This window comes from Mustela lutreola, chromosome 10 (genome assembly GCF_030435805.1).
Source record: "Mustela lutreola isolate mMusLut2 chromosome 10, mMusLut2.pri, whole genome shotgun sequence".
NCBI classification, from domain to species: domain Eukaryota; kingdom Metazoa; phylum Chordata; class Mammalia; order Carnivora; family Mustelidae; genus Mustela; species Mustela lutreola.
Genome location: NC_081299.1, coordinates 92,164,096 through 92,186,598, shown reverse-complemented (window position 1 = coordinate 92,186,598; position 22,503 = coordinate 92,164,096). Strand labels below are relative to the sequence as shown.

Here is a 22,503-nt window from a genome sequence, read left to right as displayed (position 1 = left end):
ATAGTTCAGCCATAAAAAAAGAATGAAATCTTGCCATTTGCAATTATCTGGATGGATGTATTATGTATTATGCTTAGTATTATGCTAAGTGAAATAAGTCAGTCAGAAAAAGACAAATACCATATGACTTCATTTATATTTGATATTTAAGGAATTTAAGAATTTAAGAGCAAAAGGGGGGAAAAAAAGAGAGAGAAACCAAGAATCTTATAACTAGAGAACAAACTAATGATTACCTGAAAGGAGGTGGGGGTGGGTGGATGGGTTATATAGGTGATGGGGATTAAGGAAAGAACCTGTGATGAGCACCAGATATGGAATTGTTGAGTCAATATATTGTACACATGAAACAAATATAACATTATATGTTAACTAACTGGAATTAAAATTAAAACATTTTAAAAGTTTTTAAAAATAGGGAATAAAAGAGTCGCAAGAGTAATGAAATGACATCAAGGAAATACAGTAAATACTAAAATGGTAGTACACATTCTGCTAAATGGTGAGTTCTTTTCAAGGACCAGTCAGATCTGTTTATTGTAATGAGGATGGTGGAAACCTACTTCATGACCTACTCAATAAGGTGGTTATATTAGAGTTCTAGAAAAGGATTATTCTCTCTCTCTTTTCTTTTTAAGTTTTTATTTATTTATTTGACACAAAGGGAAAGAGATCACAAATAGGCAGAGAGGCAGGCAGAGAAGGGTAAGCAGGCTCCCTGCTAAGCTGAAAGCCCGATGTGGGGCTAGATCCCAGGACCCTGAGATCATGACCTGAGCTGAAGGCAGAGACCTCAACCCACTTAGCCACCCAGGCACTCTGAGAAGGATTATTCTTGAGGGATGGCACTGAAAGCAAGTTGTAGGGAGGGTTCTGTTTGGGGAGCTTAGGGCAGAGTGTTCAGGGCTCCTGCTGGGGTGAGTCTTAGGGGAAAAGGCAAGTGGAGCTACCCTCAGGGAAGTGTATCTGCCATTGATTTCTCTCTATCGCCCTTCCCTTATGTTCACTTTCCTTCTTACCTTCACCCTATGTAGACTCCACAGCTTAATTAGCTACCTCACAGCCCCAAACAAACCCAGTCCTCCACCATCTGGCATTCTCCCATGTGGCTGTCTCAAATGCCCACAGATATTTGATGAAGAATGAATTCTGAATACAGAAGCCCGAGAAAGTGTTGCTTTATCAAGGTGGCATCTCTTACTCTAATTTGCTATTGTTGACTGGGGTAGAGAGGAGAGAATTCATAAGCCTCAGTCATTAAGCTGGGATAGTTGATCTGGAAGGGGTCAACAGATGGTTGGGTTCCATGGACAGCCCAAGCAGAGTGGGAAACACAAGTGTGACAGGCAGAAAGCAAAGATCAAAGCCCCAGGGAAGCAGGGTGTCATGGTTTGTGGTATATGTAACTGACATGGCGTAATGTGGAGACAAAGTTTGTTACTATAGTTTGTCTGTCTAATGAACTTCCCTGTCTGCTTCCTTTGGTGAACTCCTCCTCCATTTCACATCATCTGAGCACAGCTATTAATCAAAATGTATTCTTCCCCACCTCAAACCTTCCTTTATTATTATTATTATTCTCTTTAAAGATTTTATTTATTTATTTGTCAGAGAGAGAGCACAAGCAGGGGGAGTAGCAGGCAGAGGTGGAAGCAGGCCCCCCACTGAGCAGGGAGCCTGATGTGGGACTCGATTCTAGGACCCTGGGATCATGACCTGAGCCAGAGGCGAACACTTAATCAACTGAGCCACCCGGGCATCCCTATTATTATTGTTTTTAAATTCAAATTCAATTAAGTAACACATAGTATATTATTAGGTTCAGAGGGAGAGTTTGGTGATTCATCAGTCTTATATAACACCGAGTGTTCATTACATCATGTGCCCTCCTTAATGCCCATCACCCTGTTACCCCATTCCTACCCTCACCCCCCCACCCCCGCCGACAACCCTCAGTTTGTTTCCTATGGTTAAGAGTCTCTTATGGTTTGTCTCCCTCCCTGATTTGTCTTGTTTTATTCCCCCCCTTCCCCTATGATCCTCTGTTTTGTTTCTTAAATTCCACATAGTTACCTCAAAGTCCACAGAGGTGGGCAGATGGCTTGGTTTGGGCAAATGTGTTTGTCTAGGGATAGCCAAACACCTAAATCAGGCCCTTGTTCTTTTTGGACAATCTCTGTAGGAGCTGGCAGGGAAGGCTGCTAGAACATGAAGAATAAAGAATGATGGAGACAAGTGGAGAAAAGGGTGAGGGGTGTAGAGGTAAGAGGGAGGGAGAAGGTGTGAATTGACATTGGTAGAGCTTCTGAATCAATCCATTCTAGACCTGCCTCTTGACTTCCCAGTTATTTGAGCCAATCGCTTTTCCTCTTTCCTTGCATAACATAGAGTCTAGTTTCTGTCACTTGCAACCAAGTAAGCCTCCATGAATTTAATTGCCAAAGTGGGCCAGAGCGCAAATAGAGCCAGACTGGATGTTTAGGAAATCAAGCATCAAGTGCCAGGCTCGTTTAGAGGTACTTTATATTTTGAATCCAGAGGTAACTCAACAAAGGGGCTCCATGTTCTCAGACAGACACAAAGCTTTTAAGACCCAAGATTATAGTGACAGAAAAATCACATTGAAATTTTGAAAGCTCACTGACTTGTCTGATTCTCCAACAGCTAAGTCTCTCTACAGCTGTCCATGCTATACACAAACTGTGAGAACCATGGGATACTGTTTTCTACCTATCGTGATGAAAAAGATCCAGTGAAAAATATCCAGTACTGGTGAGTGCATGTCTGTGGTTGAAATGGGTATTCTTGCACTGCGGATAGGAGGGCAAATTGACTCAGACTTTCTAAAGGCACATTTTATACTGTGAGCTAAAAACTTGAAAATGTACCTGTGTTTTCCCTTTTTTTGAGAGAGAGAGAGAATCTTAAGCAAGTTCCCTGGCCAGTTGGAGCCCAACGCAGGACTCAATCTCACAACCCTAAGATCATGACCTCAGTAGAAATCAAGAGTCAGATACTTAACCAACTGAGTCACCCAGGTGCCCCAAAATGTACTTATTTTTGACCTAGAAATTCTGGTGTTTTAGCTCCAGTATGGGCTCCAGGATGGACTCTGTGAAGTAAATTTCCATGTTAAAAGAACCCATTTTATATAATGTTAAGAGAACTCCTAAGTTGAGAGCATTCATGCCATTTGTTACCACAATTCTTGTTCCATGTTGGAAGGATCTGGCAAACACATATATCCGTTACAATTCTAGATATGATAATTTGGTATTTTTGACTTGTACTTTAATTAGTAAATGCATTCTGGAAAAGGTATACATTGCAATCGATTGAATAAACCCATACCCACCCTAATCACCTCCCACCCCACCCCCACACCCTTGCTGAATATAATCTTTGGGATGGCCAGAATTTGCATCTGTGTTGTTTACTATTTTGTCTGCACTAACTAGAACAGTGCCTGGCTTAAAAAAATACTTGAATGAGTGAATGAGTAAATTCTAGAAAATGACTCGGAAAGATGGAAAAACCACTCTTGTACTTTCTTTTTCCCATGAGTATTATCCCTGTAAAGTAATGTAAAGACTAGTGCTTTATACTTCCTAACTCAGAATTATGTATTGTGAATTAGTAATTAACAAGAAGAAGGTAGAAATTTTAGCTTAGAAGACAATACTTCTGGGATGTTTACAGTTACCTATATATTTTCATCGATCAAGGAAAATGTAGAACTTCCTCCTTTGTAGACATTTCTAGAAACATTATGGATATTATGTTGGGTTAGTAGATAACACAGTTACTGCATTCGTCATAATTAGGGTACATGATTCAGGTTCTTGTCCAGTGCTGATAAATCAATACAGGGTAGACAGTTGGCTCATTATGGATGTTCATTTTAGAGGAGTGACTGATATTTCTCAGAAATCTAAGAATCCAAATTTAGGTGTTATGGAAACCTAAGCCTTTTAGTTAAAGAAATATTCCCTTTATGGCAGGTTTTTGGGTGGTCTCATTTCAATTTTTGGCAGAACTCCCTACTAAATGTTGAATGCCTGCATTTATTTAATTTCAGTTTCAGTTCTGCTTTGACACAGAAAGTGAGATTATGTGGCTATGGAGGCCTCTTCCACTCTGGTTCTATGCACAATGAGCTCTTAGTAAGTCCTAGGGGGTAATTTTACTTTGAAGCTTTCTGTCATTACATTTTTCTCCACTGCCCAGACAGGTCTTAACCAGACACGTTATATTAGGTGTAACCATATATTCTGTATTTCTGAGTCAATCATCTATAAGGTTAACGTCACTCACTTCTAAAAACAAATTTCTGGGTGGAGAGGGTGGTTGTACTGTCCCCTGGGGTATTCCATCCGTGAGATTTCTGCTGTCTTGGTTCAGTACCATGTATAGACTGGAAAAACAAAGCAAGGCATTTCCTAGCATTTTACCAAGGATGCCCATTAGTTTCTGTACATAAGAAATGCTAAAAATCATCCTATGTTGGATGGGGAAGGAATGATATAAGTGGTCCTGTAAAAGGTAAATCCCCATCTGATATGATGGCAGGAGCAACTGAATGTAGTGGGTACAGAGATTAACCCCCCCAAAGACTAATACCACAAACCTCTTAACAAAGTTCACAGGAGTAAACAGTCTGCCCACCTCCTCTTCCACAGCCTGACGTGTAATGGGTCAAAGATACATTTTAAAAGAGACTACCGTATATCAAGAACCTCCGTGGGATAGAAAAAAATTACTTAAGTCTCTCTACAATGGAGATGAAAGAAAGCATTAAGCAGCAATTCTTTATTTACAGAAATTTTCATTTCCATCTTTCAAAAGGTTGAGCAAAACATAGGTAAACTCCTTTCTTTCTGATGGACTCTGACTTAAACTGCTAGAATTTATGCAGGGTAATTCAGCAGGAAAAATAATTGGATTTTTCCTATCTGTTGCATGATGGGACCGAGGGACCTGTAGCTCTCAAGCTTGGTAGGCGTTCAACAACAGCACTAAAGGAGCATTAAAATATTATCCACAGGGGCGCCCGGGTGGCTTAGTGGGTTAAAGCCTCTGCCTTCTGCTCAGGTCATGATCCCAGGGTTCTGGGATTGAGCCCCACATGGGCTCTCTGCTCAGCAGGGACCCTGCCTCCCCCTTTCTCTGTGCTTGCCTCTCTCCCTACTTGTGATTTCTGTCAAATAAATAAATAAAATCTTAAAAAAAAAAAAAAGAAAAGAAAAACAGAAAACCTCCAAATATTTAAAAAATATATATATTATCCACAATAGCCAAACTATGGAAAGAGCCTCGGTGAGCCACATCACCGGATGAATGGATAAAGAAGATGTGGTATATATATATACAATGGAATATTATGCAGCCATCTAAAAGAAATCTTGCCATTTACAATGACATGGATGGAACTAGAAGGTATTATGCTAAGTGAAATAAGTCAATCCTAGAAAGACAATTATCATATGATCTCACTGAAATGAGGAATTTGAGAAACAAGATGGAAGATCGTAGGGGAAGGGAGGGAAAAATGAAACAAGATGAAACCAGAGAGGAGGGCAAACCGTAAGAGACTCTTAATCTCAGGAAACAAACTGAGTGTTGCTGGAGTGGAGGGGGTGGGGGGGATGGATGTGACTGGGTGATGGACATTGGGAAGGGTATGTGCTATGGTGAGTGCTGTGAATTGTGTAAGATTGATGAATCACAGGGGTGCCTGGGTGGCTCAGTGGGTTAAAGCCTCTGCCTTCGGCTCAGGTTGAGATCTCAGGGTCCTGGGATCGAGCCCTACATTGGGCTTTCTGCTCAGCGGGAAGCTTGCTTCCTCCTCTCTCTCTGCCTGCTTCTCTGCCTACTTGCGATCTCTGTCAAATAAATAAAATCTTAAAAAAAAAAAAAAAAGACTGATGAATCATAGATCTGTACCCCTGAAACAAATAATACAGTATACGTTAATTAAAATTAAAAAACACATGTTATTCTACTGATGAAAAAAACAGCCAGTTGTTTTAGCCCCTGCATCAACACCTTCCATATTCCCTAGGACATCGTTGAGCCTGGAGCCTCACAGAGCCAGTTCTGTGAGTCTAGTGCAAGCTATTTGTTTATTTTATGGCATACCTGGTGGGATTCATTCTGATCCTGAGCTGTGCTGATTTACTTGGCTGCTCTATAAGGCTCGTTGAACTATTTGATATCAATAATTCTCTCTTTTCTCAGTAGAAAGTGGAAGCCTTTTATTTAAAGCTTGCTTTCTATATCCGTCAGAGACCACCTGCAATATTAAACCTCTTCTTTTTGTGTGCGTCTTATCCAGTGTCGGTTCTCTCATTCTTCAAACAGCTGCACATTCAGACTTCGCCCCACACAGACCCTGATTCTTGCCCTTACAGGAAATAGTATATTAGGAGCCACTATAGCCCAGATGCCCTTTGCTCTGGCGTCAGGCAGTTCTTAAGCAGTGTGGTCCCATATCTATCTTTACTATTTCCCTTCCTAGATTCAAACTCCTCACCTGTTCCTACCATAGATAACTGGGTTCCCTTTTTCTTGGCTACTCGGAATCCCAAGCTGTTTGGATTGCTGTGATCTGTGTGTAGCTAGAGACTGAATTTGATTACCCTCTTCCTGTGCATTCATTTGTACACATTTTATACTCCATTTAAAAGACCTATATATTATGAGTCCTTTTTCATTTTATGAAAAATTATTTATAAAATTTAAATTGATTTCCTTGATTTTTATCCTATGAGCATTCAGATGATTTCTTTCTAGTTTTTTTCCAGTATATTTATAGAATGAACATTACAATGTGAACATGAACTTAATGATGTGAAGATTTTTGGTATTAGTAAATATTTCCTGGAATATAATTTTTAGTAGCGACATCATATGGATATATATCATAAATAATACTGTGTATTATTCTTATACATGAAGTTCTGCCTGCACTTCAAGTTATTTGTTTATGATAAACTCAGGTTTGGAATTATTGGGTTAAAATCTACAAACATTTTTAAGACACTTCATACTATATTGCCAAATGGCTTTTTAATAAAAGTTATACAGATTTCCATTCCCAGTGTATGAAGCTTCTCTTTCATCATAGTTTTATGGGATTAGTATTATTTTGATAGTTTGACAAATTAAAACAATATCTAATGTTTTAGTATTTTACTTCTTTGATTACATTATGAGATTGCTTTTTAAATTTATTTAATACAATTTAAAATTTCTTTTCTATAAGTTGTCTATTTATACTTTTTGTCCATCTTCTATAATGGTTTTGTGTTTTGATTTTTAATTTGGATGAAGTATGTAATATATAAATATTTTTCAAGATATTTATTTATTTATTTGACAGACAGAGATCACAAGTAGGCAGAGAGGCAGGCAGAGAGAGAGGAAGAAGTAGGTTCCCCACTGAGCAAAGAGCCCCATGTGGGGCTTGATCCCAGGACCCTGAGATCATGACCTGAGACAAAGGCAGAGGCCCTAACCCACTGAGCCACCCAGGCGCCCCTGAAGTATGTGTTATACTAAGAATACTTCCCCTTACCCTCTTTCAGTGCTGGTGGGAATGCAGCCTGGTGCATCAACCCTGGAAAATGGTATGGGTGTTTCTCAAAAAGTTAAAAATAGAGCTACCCTATGATCCAGCAGTTGCACAACTAGGTATTTACCCAGAGAATACAAAAATACTAATTCAAAGGGATACATGTACCCGATATGTATAGCAGTATTATTTACAATAGCCAAATTATGAAAACAGCCCAAGTGTCCATTAATAGAGGAGTGGATAAAGAAGATGTGGTATATATACACAATGGAATATTACTCAGCCATGTCATTACTCAACAAATGAAATCTTGCCATTTGCAATCACCTGGATGGAGCTAGAGAGAATTATGCTAAGCAAAGTCAGTCAGTCAGTCAGAGAAAGACAAATACCATATGATTTCAGTTATATGTGGAATTTAAGTAACAAAGCAAATGAGCAAAGGGAAAAAGGAAAGAAAGAGGTAAACCACGGAACAGACCCTTAACCATAGAGAACACTCTAGTGGTTACTAGAAGGAAGGTGGGTGGGTGGATGGGTGAAATATGTGTTGGGGGTTAAAGAGTATACTTTTGTGATGAGCACCCAGGGACGTATGGAATTTTGGAATCAATATATTCTACCCCTGAAACCAATATTACATTGTATGTTAATGAACTGGAATTTAGATTTCTTTTAAAAAACTTTAATATTAATTAATTAATTAATTAATTTTTAAAAAGGATTTTCCCTTTAGCTGCCAATTTGTCTTATATTTTTTTTTTCAGTTTATTGGGTGAATCATGACATTTTGCAATAATCTTTGATATGCTGACATTTTAAATTTTTGCATGTTCAAATCATTCACCGTCTTTTATGATTTCTTTTATTGCTTTTTTACATGGATAGTCATTCCTTGTCAGATATTAGACAAACTGCCTTTTGGATTTCCTAATTGTTTAATCCTTTTTTTTTTTTTTTTTTTTGTTTAATCCTTTTGTACCTAATTGTTATTTTATGTTATTTTATGTTATACATATGTATGTTATGTAATGTTATGTATCATATGTATCATATATCATATGTATCATATATGTATGATATCACATATGTATCCGATGTGTATGTTATGTTATACATATGTATATATGTATTTATTTAAATTCAATTTGCCAACATATAGTACATCATTGGTTTCAGAAGTACTGTTTAATAATTGATCAGTCATGTATAACATTCAGTGCTCATCACATCACGTGCCCTCCTTAATACTAACCCAGTGACCCCATTTCCCCACCCACCTCCCCTCCAGCATCCCTCAGTTTGTTTCCCAGAGTTAAGCCTCTCTCATGGTTTGTCTCCCTCTCTGATTTCTTCCCATAGTTTCCCCACCCTTCCCTTATGATCCTCTGCACTGTTTCATATATTCCACATATGAGTGAAACCATATGATAATTGTCTTTCTCTGATTAACTTATTTCACTTAACATAATACCCTCCAATTCCAACCACATCAGTGTAAATGGTGGGTATTCATCCTTTCTGATGGCTGAGTTATATTCCATTGTACATATGGACCACATCTTTATCCATTCATCTGTTGAAGGACATCTCAACTCCTTCCACAGTTTTGCTATTGTGGAGAGTGGTGCTATGAACATTGGGGTTCATGTGCCCCTTCTTTTCACTACATCTGTGTCTTTGGGGTAAATATCTAGTAGTGCAGTTGCTGGGTCATATTTTTCAACATCTTGAGGAACCTCCATACTGTCTTCCAGAGTAACTGTACCAGCTTGCATTCCCACCAACAGTGTAAGAAGGTTCCCTTTTCTCTACATCCTTGCCAACATTTGTTGTTTCTTGTCTCGTTAATTTTAGTCATTCTGACTGGTGTGAGGTGGTATCTCATTGTGGTTTTGATTTATATTTCCCTGATGCCCAGTGATGTTGAGCATTTTTTCATGTGTCTGTTGGCCATTTGTATGTCTTCTTTGAAGAAATGTCTGCTCATGTCTTCTGCCCATTTCTTGACTAGATTATTCTTTGGGTGTTGAGTTTGTTAAGTTCTTTATATATCTTGGGGACTAGCCCTTTATCTGTTATGTCATTTGCACATATCTCCTCCCATTCCATAGATTACCTTTGGTTTTCTTGATTGTTTCCTTTGCTGTGTGGAAACTTTTTATCTTGACGAAGTCCCAATAGTTCACTTTTGCTTTTGTTTCCCTTGCCTTTAAAGATGTGTCTAGCAAGAAGTTGCTGTGGCTGAGGTCGAAGAGGTTGCTTCCTGTGTTCTCTTCTAGGGTTTTAATGGATTCCTGTCTCACATTGAGGTCCTTCACCCATTTTGAGTCTATTCCATTTTTGTGTATGGTGCAAGAAAGTATCTACTGCTAGCACCTGCCTAGTTCACATGGACACAGGCTCTGGGACAGTCTCTATAGACCCAATCTCCTGGCCTGCCCTAGCACTAGGCTGACCTTATGGCCCAAAGCTCCAGTTTTGCCCCAGTGTAAGGCTGGTCTTGTAGCCCCAGGCTCCAGGCTTATCCACATGGCCATAGGCCCCAGACACACCACAGTGTCAGTGTCTGGACTCTTCATAGTCCAGAGCTCCAGGCCCAGTACAGGTAAGCCCCAACAGACCAAGGCTACATGCCCAGCTCCTTAGACCAGATCCTAGGCCCCAGATCTGATTCAATGAACCCAGGCATCAAGGCATCCCCAGTGAATCTCTGATGCCAGGCTGACCCCTGTGGACTCAGGGCCAGGCCCATTCCTGTGGACCCAGGCACCCTTGTAAATTCAGACTCAAGGCCTACTTCAGTGTGAGGTTGGCCCCCATGGACCCAGGCATCAGGATGGTCCCTGATGTCCCAGGCTCTGGGATCACCTCAGGCACCGGACTGGCCTATGTGAACCCAGACAACAAGCCTGAGCACACATTGACTCAGGCTCCAGGCCAGCCTGCCTGAGGACTCCAGGAGCAAGCCGTTCTTTTCAGGCATTTGTATGTGATCCAGTGAGTTGGGTCGATTTCCATAGGCTTCCATGTTGTAGAATAATTTATCTATTATAGAATTCTTTATACATTAGGTATGAATCCAGCATGAGACATATACTAGCTCTCTCTAGGCCTCAAGGTCTTTTTTAGAACTTGGAAAATAATTCCTATTATGAGGTTGTTCGAAGATTAAAGAGATAAGGCATGTGAATCGCTTAATGCAATCTCAAGCAGATAGAAAGTGCCTAATAAATAGAGCCAATAATGTAATTATTATTCATTGATATGCTCCTTGAGCCTGTTAAAAGATAAACGCTTTTTTTTTTTTAAGATTATTTATTTATTTATTTATTTGACAGACAGAGATCACAAGTAGGCAGAGAGGCAGACAGAGAGAGAGAGAGAAGGAAGCAGGCTCCCCAATGAGCAGAGAGCACAATGTGAGGCTCAATCCCAGGACTCTGGGATCATGACCTGAGCAGAAGGCAGAGGCTTTAACCCACTGAGTCACCCAGGCGCCCCGAAAGATAAATCTTTAATACTTTCTCTTTATTTCTTATTGACTAAGGATCAAGAATTTTTTGTGGGTGATCTCTTCTTTGGATTCATAAATTGGGGTCTGTTTTATTTAAATTTTTCTAGGAAATCATCAGTTTTATTAAGGTTTTTAAAAGTTTTGGGGCACCTGGGTGACTGTCAGAAGAGCATGCAACTCTTGATCTCAGAGTTGTAAGTTTGAGCCCCATGTTGGGTGTAGAGATTACTTAAAAATAAAATCTTGAAAAAATAGTTTTAGAATAGTGTTTTTCATAGTATTTGCTCATGATTTCTTTAAAATGTCTTTTAAATCTGTCATTAAATCCATGTGTTTTATTTCTTTATTCTAAATGAAATTATCTAGAGGTATTTTATTCACTTTTTCCCCCAAAAGTTACCTTTTTTTATTTTACCTATCAACTCTGCCATCAGTTGCATGTAAGTCTTGAGGCTGGCAGCATAGGCTGTTGATCAAAGTAAACAGAAGAGACTGGTGCACCATTAGAGGTCATGGATGTGGCTGTTAGGTTCCCTTTACTTCCTCCATTTGTCTTTTATCCAGTCTCTGCTTACACTCTTTAAAGAAGTTTTTTTTTCTTTTTTTTTTTTTAAATTCATTTGACAAAGACAGAGAGATTGAGCATAAGCAGGGGGAACCAGCAGGCAGAAGGAGAGGGAGGAGCAGACTCCCCGCTGAGCAGGGAACTCAGATGCAGTTCTCCATCCCATGATCCTGGGACCATGACCTCAGCTAAAAGCAGATGCTTAACTGACTGAACCAACCAGGCGCCCCTCTGCTTACACTCTTTAAATGGAGTATCCAAGGAGTAACCAAATAGACCAGTGTTCAGAAGGTACTTGGACTTTTCCATTTTTGAAAAGAATCTGAAGCAAACTTTGACTTTTATTATTCTGGACTGCTGGACCTTTCGGGCCACAGGAGCATATTAAGAACAAGGTGGCGTTATGAGCAATATAGAGAATAACGCAATATAAATAAAGGTGGCTACTAGATTTCCTTTGTAAAATGTGTGAGAAAGTCCTTTGTAAAATGAGTGTGCACGCGTTTATGTGTTGTTGTTTTTCTCTGCACATCAGTCTTCAAAACCTATGACGTTTTCTACCAGGTGAGCCGTTTTAATCCACCTCCTGCCTGAATGATTTTGATGGAGACTCGATGAAGGGCATGTTATGAAAATTGGGAATGACACAACGAATGATGTCTTGAGCAAGTGAGGTTGGGTGAGCTGCAGCTGCCCGCAATGGAGAATACAAGCAATTCGCAGATAGATGGAGCCTGGGGGGTTTGGGTTGCTTAAGACAATGAAAATTCCCCATCTTTGCTAAGATTCCTGATACATTTCTTTCTAGGATGTGCTGATGATCCTATTGGAAAGTAAGTATATATTTTTTTCTTTTATCTCTAACCGATCAGACCTTCCTGGTGATCCCCATTTACTGTGCTGGGCCAAGTTCTCCAGATGGTAAGAAATGGATTTCAGATGCTCTTTTTTTTTTTCCCTTTGACTATTATTTAGAATAATTTCTCCACCTACACTTAAAGAAATTTTCCAGAAACCTGACAGATGGAGTAAACATCAAATGTCACATTTCAGTGTTTCTTTCTAATTGAAGCCATCACCCAGTTGGGCTACAAATTCATGGACAGAGTCCTTATTGTGTAATATGTATGTTTTATATGTTTCCCCAATTCCTCTTGCTGATCAATAAAATTCTTTTGACTGTTTTAATTGTAAGGTCAATATTACATGTAGGGTACTACCTGCACCATTGTTTCTAAAATACACTTCTAAAAATACACTTCTTCTTATTTTTCCTTTTTTTACTTCAATTTTTGATTCTCAATTTAAATACATAGGGAATAAATATGGCAGTTTTCTTGTTGAAGAGTTCCCTCTTCACATCCTAGCCTCTCAAGCATGATGCTAACATGCTCATACTGCCTATATTACTTACCAAATCCAAACCTGAACTGCAAAGCTGCAGAGTCTACAAGACTGCAAAATATAGTTTCTAGAATATGGGAGCATTGTGGCTAAGTAGGTGATATTCAAAATGCCTCCTCATCATTTGATCAACATGAAGCTATACGACAAACCTTTTATGCTTAGCTTTTCTTATTTTATTTATAATGAATTTCTGAAAAATAAAGGTAAAGGAATAAGAAAAAATAAACTCATAGGAGTGAGGAAGTAGGATGGGGTAAGAGAAGGGAGAAACTATTTGCAATTCAGAATCAAAAACCTCTCTTTGCTGCTTGTGGTATTTCATTGCCCCAAGCATTTTCGAGCAATTTCAGGAGCAGAACTTTTGCTCATTTGTGTTCATAACCAGAATTCAGTGATACCTATAATGTGATATATATAATTGCCATAAATATTTGCTTCTCAAACCAAGGGTGTTGGTACTTTAGGGCAGAGCCTGCTTTATGTAAATTGGGAAGTGGGCACTATTTCTGATTTAATCTTAGTTTATGCTTTATTTTTCAAATCCCAGAGATTGTTGTCAATATATTCCTTTGCCCCAAATATCCTTAAGGCGTTAGAGTCTCAAATACCTTAACATTTATATAGACCTTCATTGTCCAGTACAATAGCACTAACAACTAGCTACATGTGGCTATTTAAATTTATTATAATTAAAAATGTATTTCCTCAGTTATGCTAGCCACATTTCAAGTGCTCCAAAGCCACATGTGGCTGTGACTCACATAGTGGCCAGTGTGGTTATAGAGCATTCCTATGTCCCAGAAAGTTCTAATGGATGGTGTTTGGTATATAGGAAGTGCTCAACGATTCATTGTTCTTATATCTTGTTCCTCTAGGGCATGGCTCACAGAGACCAGCTGGGTAACAATTTTCTTGAGTTAATTTCAGATGAACTGACTGGGCTTATTTCCCACCCTCCAGGGTTCATTTTCAACAGTTACCTGGGTTTAAGGCATCTACCTTTGTTACTTACTGAGAAGTTTGTGGGATTATTCTTTGAGGTCAGGATAAGTAGCAAATTAGTAAAGAGGTTTCAGAGGAAGGTGAGGCTTCATGGCTGCCCCTCAGATCAGAGCTGTCATTGCATCTCTAATTTCATAAATAATGTAGTAAAGTTGCAAAGTAAGTATATAACTGCAAAGTAAGTATATATATATTTTCTTTTATCTCTAACCGATCAGACCTTCCTGGTGATCCCATTTACTATGCAGCAGGGAAAAAAAACTGAATTAACTTTTAGTCCTCAATCATTTTAAATTTAGCCTGAAAAAAAAAAATAGCCTGAATTAATCATTTAAGCAGCCCTTTGGGTAATTTTTAGTCTTTCTGTTTGGAATAAGCGCTTACTCAGTCATATTCTCACTTCAACATCCTCTTTGAAGGTGCCTAGTGCAAGAATACATGGCTCCTGGTAGATTTGCAAGCAGGGGTGGTTGTGTAAACTGAAGATGGCAGAGAGGGGAGCTCGGGTACACTGGAGTTTGACTCAATTGGTCTCCACTTGGCATCTGATGTTGATGTTTGATGTCTATGAACTCATGGGTATTTCTGCTCGCCTCTCTCAGGGCCCTCTGTGCCATTCCAGCTACTTGGGCTCACCCCAGCTCTTGAGGTTGCTATGTCCAGAGTCGACCACCCCTCAAATGGACAGAGGACACTCTCGATAATGCAAGTTACACAGCGAGGTTTATTTCCAGCTAGCTGGGGTCCAAGTATCTGCCTGGCGCAGCGGGTTTCAACAAGGACCCTGAGCACTCAAAGCCAAGGGTTTATATAGCATTTTCAAAGCGCTTAACACACAATAATTTTCCATAGCTACATTCATATCTGGCCCCCACTCTGACAGTTTACTTTTGCATCAGTTCCTGGTGGTGTAGTGAGATAAGCTCTTTACCAATGCATCTGGTCTGTGACACAGCCGCCTGCATTCTGGTGCTTCTGATTGACTTGTTGCTCAAAACTTGTTGTTCAAAACTTGTTTTTCAAGCTTCCCCTAGTCCCTCTTCCCTCAACTCAGTAAAATGGCTTCCAGGCCTTTGAGATGGCCGTTCTCATGCTAACCCATTCTTACAAGGTACACCTTCCGAGTTTATTCCATATCGTCCATCTGGTCTCCTGGCCTAGAGTGGTTCATTCCACATGTGGACCATTGAAGCTTCCCAATGTATTAAGGTTGGAAATGTCTAGGAGGAACATTTGTTTCCTTCAATCTACAGGAGGGGAATGCTCTCTCATTTACAAACGAATCTACACAATTTACATAGTGGTGTGTCACTTGACATAAGCTGGTGGTTACATTTACACTTTAAATTTACACTTTAAATGAATAGAGTTTCCTGTAATGGGGATCTATACCCAATATATTTCATAAACTTTGTGATTATCAAGGGCTTTGCAATGGCAGGCTCATCCCTGGAGGATTAAACAAATTTTTCTGCTTCAAAGTTGATTATCTCCAGAGGTTTCTTGCTTCTCCACAAACCTAACAGGTTATGGTTTGTTCAGATTCACACTGTTTCCCCATCAGCCTCATCTCGGAACAGGGCTCTTTGTTTGCTCCCATAGGCATGGGGCATTAAATGTTGCAAAGCAACCTACTTGTTCGCTTCTGAGAATACAGCTAGCCATTGCCTTGAGAATTTAAAGTGCGTGTGACAAAAGGATTCTTCCCTCCTATGTTTTCTTATCATGTATCTCTCTTACCTGCCCTGCAGTCTTGTCATTTTAAAATAGAATGAATCCAAGACTGTATGTTTGATTATCTTTTCTATACTGTCCAAATCTCTCTCCAACTGCCTTCCTGCATCCAACCACAATACTCCGGTCTCCAAAGGGGAAGGATTTCTCTTTTTTTCCCTCTACTCCATGGCCGCCTTTGATCCAACTGCAGCTCTTTAGCTAAGCTTTGGGGGAGAAGAATCCTATCCAGGCTTGGAGAAATTGTATCTAAATCTTCCAGGTTTGTATCTTGATATCTTGAAGAAATTTAAAACATCTGACAAGGACTCTGGCCTTGTGTGGACATAAGAAGATATCTAAATTCCTTCAGCATGCCTGCTTTATTCTGCTTCAGAACTTTTATGACTTAATGTCAAAAGTGGAAGAATGTGGGGTGCCTGGGTGGCTCAGTGGGTTAAAGCCTCTGCCTTCAGGGTCCTGGGATCGAGCCCCGCATCGCATCGGGCTCTCTGCTCAGTAGGGAGCCTGCTTCCTCCTCTCTGTGACTGCCTGCCTGTCTGCCTACTTGTGATCTGTCTGTCAAATAAATAAATAAAATCTTTAAAAAAAAAAAAAGTGGAAGAATTAAGTGAAATATTTCAGGGAAGGTAAAATTTATCAATCGATAATTTGCTAAAATATTCTTATTACAGTAATAAGTGCTGAAGACATTTGATCCTGAAGACATGATAAATTCCATTCCTTAACCCTCCAAATAATTGCTTGGATTTCTGTTGGAACTCAATGTACCAAGAAAGGTTGTACATTTGAGGCAGGTGGCCCTTTTACCCTCATTGTTTAATTATATGTAGGACAACTTGTCAGAAGGAAATATCAGTTGGGAGATGTGAGAGAGGCTGAGGTCCATTTTACAGATGGGTGATCTTTTTGGTACCCTGAAGATGATTTTATTTTCAACTTCTTTGAAGTGTCAACTCCTAGAGTGTTTTATATTAATAAAGCATGAGGATAGAGGAAAAAGGATAGTCAGAAGTAGTGACATTTCTATAATAGCAAAAGAAAGACCACAATCTAGGTAACTGTAAACATTCATGCTAACTGGCATACTAACACTTTATGAATGACTCCCTAAATTGTTTCTTAACTGGAAGACCTTTAGCAGGACTCAAACTCATTGTTTCTTCCAGTATTAGAAGTCTTCAAATAAGTGCCAGTTTTGAAAAGTTCATCTGTGTCCATCTTGGGACAGTATCCTGTGGTAAGTAGTATACATTTTTGCTGTTTTCTAGATCCTTTAGTTTAGGGATAAATATATCTGGAATATTTACAGGTGGTGATATATATCACAGAGATTGAGTTGCTTGACCCTGTGAGCATCAGAATTCAAATTCACAATTTATTAATCACGTGGTATAATTCAATTTGGGGATGCTTTTGGATTCTGGCTTATTTGGAGGCTGTTTGAATGTTACTAATGGCTCTCAATTACAAACTGGTTTAATTCCTGTCTATTGACCTGTGTGCATGCACAAATGAAATAATAAACCATTATTTAGTAATCATTTTCCCAAACCTCTTATTTTCTAGATGGGGCTGCTGTTAAATGAGAGACCAGGAAGGGACAGAGCCAGGACTAAAATTTAGATATCTGCACATTCATTCATTTTCCATTCATTTATTCTAGTCCCTTATTTGGTATTCCAACTTCATCTGTTCATCTATCCATCTGTTCACTCCAGTGCTCTTTGTGTTGAATCCTAACCACATGTGAGTGCATGTCCTATAATTAATTACTGGTAAACTGAGTGTGAGTTCACAAAACATTTCTAAACCTTTGCACTGAGACACTCCCCGAACTTCATACATACAGGCAAAAGGACTAACACTCTTATCTTAAAGTGTGAGTGTAAAATGTTGATCTTTAGCCTAGAGACACAGCAGAGGGGCTCTTGCAGGATGTTTGACCCATTTTGAAGCACAAGGAATAGGCCGAGTCATTCTGCTCAGTCATGAGGCCAATAGGCCAGGCCCTTCCTGAATGTCGCCTGACCTGAAGGGCAGCGTGACTCAGTGTTGGCTGATCTCTGCTCCTCCGAGGGTGATTCCCCAGCTTGGGGCAAAACAGAGGGGAGGCCAGCTTCAAAGCCTCTCTCGGCCTGTGGAAAAGCACAGTTTGGAGCGGGGCGGCTGCCAAGTCCACCACATGAATGTTCATTTTGCTTGGCTTGTGGTCAAGCAACAGCAAAAAAAACAGGTTAAGAGTGAGTAATGGGTTACCCTGGCTCTTGGACTTTGTCAGCAGACACAGAGAGAGATCTGGTGTGCAGTGAGGGCCAGGATTCTACGTTGTGGATCTGTTTTCCAGGCCAGTTTGTGATCTGAAGCAAGAATGCTTTATTGGTTTCTATCTGAAATAGGTCTAAGGGAATGGTTTTAAACAGCCTCTTGATTCTTTCCTTTGTGCCACTGAAAGATCACTTAATTACTATTCAACTGCCATGTCACAGGCTGGCTGTCTCTCCTGAGGGCCAAAAGGGCCAGAAATTGGAGATGGCTGAAGAGTCCAAGATGGTGTTATTAATTTCCTTAATGGCAGCAGCAGCAGCAGTCATGGTAATAAAGAAGTGCAAGGTGGCACAAACAAAAGATGCCTGGGAAGAAGCTCCATCTAGAAGTGTCCAAACCCACCAAGGCCATGTATCATCAGTGATGCAGCCCAGGTGAGCTCTCAGCCAGCTTGCTTTTGCTGCCCCTTTTAAGGAAACCTGGTCTGGCGTCAACTCTAAGCTGCCCATTTTCTCCTATATTCCTTCGCTATGCAAATATAAACTTAGCCAGGGTGATAAAAACTGTCCTCCTAAAATATATGCACTTTAAGAGGTACCTCTGCATGCTTAAGGCAAGGAAGTGAAAATATAGAATTGGTCCTTTTTTCTTTTTCCTTTTCTTAAAAAAAATTTTTAATGTATTTATTTGACACAGAGAGAGAGAGAGAGGACAAGTAGGGGGAATGACAGGTGGATGGAGAGGGAGAAGCAGGCTCCCGCTGAGCAGAAACCCTGATGTGGGTTCGATCCCAGGATCTGACATCATAACCTGAGCTAAAGGCAGATGCTTAACCGACTGAGTCACCCAGGCGCCCCTAGAACTGGTTCTTAAGCATGCTAAAATTCTGTACTAACCCTTGTGCTAAGCCAGTGAGTGTGGAGAGGTCTATTACCAGGAGGGAAGGAATTAGAAGCTCCCAAAAGATGACTCTGGAGAAAGAGAATTGCTTAGAAAACAAACTTCCTGTGCTTGGAGGGAACAATGAAGTTCTAGGAGAATGGGGTGAATCCGTGTCAAGGGAGGAGCTGGAGTGGAATGAGGGAGAGAAGAGTGGCTTCTTAGACATTCCTGAAGGCCCAGGAAAGAGAAGCTCTTTCAGAGATTTTTTTTTTTTTGGACTAGGGTGAAATATAGGAAAACCAAAACTTGGGATAGACTTGGGGCCCAGTTAAGGGAGAGTTGGCTTCCACTGTGAGTAGGTGGTTAAATGAAACAGCTCTGGCATCAGCATGGAAATAACAGTGAAGGTGCATTAGCAAGGCAAACCTTCCCTGCCAAACCCTCTGCTTCCTTTCACCCCCATCCTCCTTTAGATTCCGAAAGCATCTTTTGTGTACCTCACTCATTAGAGGGCACTATTCTTCTTTTCTTTTTAAAAAGATTTTATTTATTTATTTATTTATTTATTTATTTATTTATTTAAGAGATTGAGAGAAAGAGAGAGCACACAGGCAGGGGAAGCAGTGGGCATAGGGAGAGGGAGATGGGCAGGCTCCCTGCTGAGCAAAGAGCCCAATGAGACGCTTGATCCCAGGATTCCGGGATTACAACCTTAGCCAAAGACAGCCACTTAACTGACTGAGCCATCCAGGTGCCCAGAGGGCACCATTCTTAACTATAGTCATATAGTATTTGGAGCCCAGGCTTCAAGATTCCATGTTCTAGGTTTAAATTCTAGCTATGACTCCCAGAAGTTTAGAAGATTTCTAAAGACCCTTGCTTACCAAAGGGATCCAGAATTTCTTGGAGAAATGGTTAATTCCAGGTGTGGGGCATGGAAAGATGCTCCTGGAATAAGTTATTGTGCCAGAAAACAGGGAAGGGCTCAAAGAATCATGATGACATGACCAAAAGATAAAGAACTTCCTTGGATTCCCTCTGGGAAACCCAGTCTGGGAAACATTTGAGCACCAAAAAACTGATGGCGCTGGGTTATAATATATTGATTAAAAGGGCCGCCTGGGCGGCTCAGTGGGTTAAGCCGCTGCCTTCGGCTCAGGTCATGATCTCAGGGTCCTGGGATCGAGTCCCATATCGGGCTCTCTGCTCAGCAGGGAGCCTGCTTCCCTCTCTCTCTCTCTTTGTCTGCCTCTCTACCTACTTGTGATCTCTCTCTGTCAAATAAATAAATAAATAAATCTTAAAAAAAAAAAAAAAAAAAAGAATCAACAAACCCATGTAATACTCCAAAGAGGAAATGAGAGGTGGAAAGAGAAAGCTGTGTCTTCATAAAGAATGACAGCGGATAAATTTAGAAGGAATGATAGAACTAGAAAAATCTCTATTTGGCAGTCAACAATATAATAAATTATTCACATAAGGATCTTCAATGAGTACTGAATCTCATTGGATAAAAGATTTCTGAAGAACAGAATAAAGTATTTGAAACATCATCTTGCAGATTATTTTTTGCAATGGAGATATCTACTGGATAACACTTGAACCACAGGATCAAAATTAGTATGACTAGTATTGGGCCAAACTGATATTAGGTTCCTGATTTGATTTGATATAAAATAAAATACACATTATCTACATAAAATTCTTGCCAAAATAAGGAAATAATCAGCCAGATCCAAAATGCAGTGATTCTCCCAACCAACTGATCTAAAGTCTTCAAACGTGTCAATGTCATCATTTCCAAAGAAGTTCTGCAGATGGCCAATGGGCACATGAAAAGATGCTCAACATCATTTATCATCAGGGAAACGCAAATCAAAACCACCATGAAATATCACCTCACACCAGAATGGCTGGTATCAAAAATATAAGAAACAACATGGTGAGGATGTGGAGAAAAAGGAAGCCTTGTGCATTGTTGGTGGGGATGTAAATTGTGAAAAACAGTATGGAGGTCCCTCAACATATTAAAAATAGAAATACCATATGATCCGGTAATTCCACTACTGGATATTTACTCAAAGAAAAGGAAAATGCTGATTCAAAAAGATACATTGACCCTTATGTTTACTGCAGCATTATTTATAATAGCCAAGATATGGAAGCAACCCAAATGTCCATCATAGATAAATGGATAAAGAAGATGTGGCACAGAATCAGACACACACACACACACACACGAATATTACTCTGCCATAAAAAGGATGGTATTTTGCCATTTGCAACAACATGGACGGACTTAGAGGGTATTATGTTAAGTGAAGTAAGTCGGACACAGAGAGACAAATACCATAGGATTTCACTTATATGTGGAATCTAAAAAACAAAGCAAATGAATAAACAAACAAAAAGCAAAAACAGACTCATAAATACAAAGAACAAACTGATGGTTGCCAGAGGTGGGTGGAGTGGGCAAAATGGGTGAAGGGGACTGGGAAGTCAAAGCTTCGAGTCATGAAATGAATAAGTCATGGGGATAAAAGTTACAGCATAGGGAATGTAGTCAATGGTATTATAAAGGTAGTATGGTGATAGACAGTAGCTACAGTTGTGGTGAGCACAGCATAATGCATGGAGATGTTCAATCACTGTGTATGTCATACACCTGAAACTACCATTGTGTGTCAACTCCACTTCAATTAAAAAAAAAAAAAAGTCAACATCATGAGAAATTAAGAAAAAGAAAGCAAGGAGACTATTCTAGATTAAAGAAAACTGAAACAAAATGAGCATGATAACCGAAAACAATGCATAATCCTTAATGGGAACATAATTGGGGGGAAAACCCAACTATCTAGGATATTTTTGAGCCAGTTGTAGATTATGAGACATATATTACTGTACCAATAATATATTTCTTGGATGTGATAACGATGGTGTGGTAATGTAAGAGCATGTCTAAGAAGGTACATGATGGTATATTTAGAGGTGAAATGTTAACAATTAACAAATCTAGGTGAAGTCTCTAATTGTAGTTTTTTTTTTCAACTTTTCTGTAGGTTTGAATTTTGTTAGAAGAAAAAAAATGTTCTAACGTTGGGCAAGTTTTTGAAACCTCACCAAGATTGTCTCCTTTCCTGCAATGATAGAAGACAGAATTGCCTTATTAAGCAATGTCATACTTTCAAAGAACAAATAGTAAGGCTTTAATACATATTGGTTACATTCTCCTCCCCACCTCTTCTGGATTACTAGAGGAGAATGTAAATTGCTAAGGACAGGGACTAGGTCTTTTTCATCTCTACACCCCCAATACTTTGTACATGGTGGGGTTCAAGACATGAAATAAAACTATGTATAAAATAATATTAAAATTTTGGTTTTCAATGGAGGACACCACAATAACATTTGAAGAGGATGCACTGTAATAATCTACTTTGTGTATGATTTCTACCACCAGATTCTAATAACCTGTATTAGTTTCTTATGTTCCCCAAATGGCTTGTTATACATTTTGATACTATGGCTAGAGGTACTTCACTTTGGTATCCA

The 22,503-nt window shown here is 39.5% G+C and overlaps 1 long non-coding RNA gene across 2 annotated transcripts in view; it reads left to right on the top strand.

Annotated features, from left to right (window-relative positions):
• Positions 1-22,297, top strand: part of LOC131810225 (uncharacterized) — a 44,824-nt gene extending 22,527 nt beyond the window's left edge. For both annotated transcript variants that reach the window (XR_009345482.1, XR_009345481.1), the window contains 3 exons: positions 2,665-2,772; positions 12,531-12,579; positions 22,011-22,297. This is a non-coding gene — a long non-coding RNA (uncharacterized LOC131810225). The remainder of the gene's footprint in view (positions 1-2,664; positions 2,773-12,530; positions 12,580-22,010) is intronic.
• Positions 22,298-22,503: the final 206 nt, after the last annotated feature.